The sequence below is a fragment of the Chenopodium album genome, chromosome 2 (genome assembly GCF_948465745.1).
Source record: "Chenopodium album chromosome 2, dcCheAlbu1.1, whole genome shotgun sequence".
NCBI classification, from domain to species: Eukaryota; Viridiplantae; Streptophyta; class Magnoliopsida; order Caryophyllales; family Amaranthaceae; genus Chenopodium; species Chenopodium album.
In genome coordinates this window covers 53325987-53327797 of record NC_137835.1, presented here as the reverse complement: position 1 = coordinate 53327797, position 1811 = coordinate 53325987, and the positions used below count along the sequence as shown (strand labels likewise).

General features: G+C 31.7%; 1 long non-coding RNA gene across 1 annotated transcript; it reads right to left on the bottom strand.

The window, feature by feature from the left end:
* Positions 1-288: 288 nt before the first annotated feature.
* On the bottom strand, positions 289-1384 carry LOC145585888 (uncharacterized). The gene is made up of 2 exons (XR_014100751.1): positions 1193-1384; positions 289-550 (listed from the first exon to the last, which is right to left on the bottom strand). It is a non-coding gene; the product is annotated as an uncharacterized LOC145585888 (long non-coding RNA).
* Between the last annotated feature and the right edge of the window lie 427 nt (positions 1385-1811).

Genomic DNA, 1811 nt, shown 5'->3' with positions numbered 1-1811 from the left:
TAGACAAATAGGGTTCCTTAGCTTAACATAGGAGACCCGTCCTTAGAGATATTAGGTCCCTTTATTGAATAAATTCAGACCCCATATGTAAGATAGGCAGTCTGTTTGACTCTTCGTATATACAAAAAAAAATTAATACGGATACATACGACTATATTTTTATCAACCCTTTTAAAACAAATATTAATTTACAATAAAATACAAATTTTCTACAACAAATATGAGTAGAATTTATCCATCATTATTTATAAACATTTGTACAACTAATTTTACAACTTATCGAAAAAATTTACAATAACTTATACTTCGTATTAGGTATAACTACTGTACAAGAGTTATATAAAATCTACATTTTGAATAAGAATAACTCTTATTGCAAAAAAAAAAAAAAAAAAAACCCTCTTACAAGGTTATTAGATCCAAATTCAGATACATAAATAAACATAAAAATCACCTACAACTATTGTCTTCGACTTCATAATTGAACACCATCAATCTCCACCTTTGTCGTTAGCCCGTCACATCTTGAAGTTTCTCATTGCCATCAGATCTATTTTCCCATTGAATTTCTCTAACGATTAAACTTTATATCTTATGGAAATTTAATTAAAAATAAGGAAAATTATAAACTTTTAGATCAATATAATCAACTCCACAATAAATTTAAAACCCAAACCCCCAAATTCAACAATGTATAAGAATAAACACATCCAATAAACGATAGATCAAACCTTCAAACACGAAAAATCAAAACGAATTACATCTAAAGTTACCCAAGCATAATGTGGAGTACAAAATATGAGATAGAAACCCAAATGTTAGATCTAAAAAGTAAATCAAATTAAATTTAAGAAAAGTATCAAGATTATCGATACAACTGGAAAAAAAAATTAAACTAAAGTACTAACCTGAATGGATGAATATTGAAATGATAACCAAAGTCGAGCAAAAAAAATGTTAGACAAAAAACAGAAATACACCATAACATGAAAACCTAACTTCATGTCGCAAATAAGCCCTTAGAGCACCATACTCTTCCTTAAATCTTATAATTAAGACATTATTCCAATTGAAAAACCAAATTAAAAAACAAAGGCGTGAGGTTTAATTATACAGGCTTAATTTGTGATAGAATAGCATGAAGTGTCTATCTATCAGACTATCACCCACGAAAAATTTAAAAACAACTCACCTAAACCCGAAATCACCACGAATAAACTCGTAGTAAAATAGAAAGAGGAAGCGGGTCGGCGTTGAAGAGGAGGAAGCGACCGTCGGCGTTATGAAGGAGGTTGCAGCAACATTTTTTGCTCCGAGAGACAATATAAAAAAGAGGATAGAGGAGAGGAGAGGGGGGTGAGATAGAACGAGAGAACGGCGTGAAGCAAGGAAATGGGGGAATAGGGGAATAAGAAGAGAAGTAGGGTTTTGTTCTCAACCCAAAAAAAAAGTTGGTTTGACTGGTGGGCCTATGCACACATAAGAGACCTGTTAGGTCAAACCACGGGTCTCTTATTTTTTTCCCTCTATCTTCCCAAAACTATTGTCGGCCCTTTGATACATAAGAGACCCGTTTCCACTAATATTAGATCCCTTGTGTTAAAGAGACCCGTTGTATTAACCAACAGGTCTTTTATTATAGGTTCCTTTGCCCATTTTTGTAGTAGTGTTTGAATCAAATGAAATTTAAACACATTCAAACAAATATTTTTGGATCAAAATACAGTCAAACACATTCAAACAAAGCTTTATGAATAAAACGATAGTCAAACACATTCAAACAATTCTTTTTGAATCGAAAAAAGAGTAAA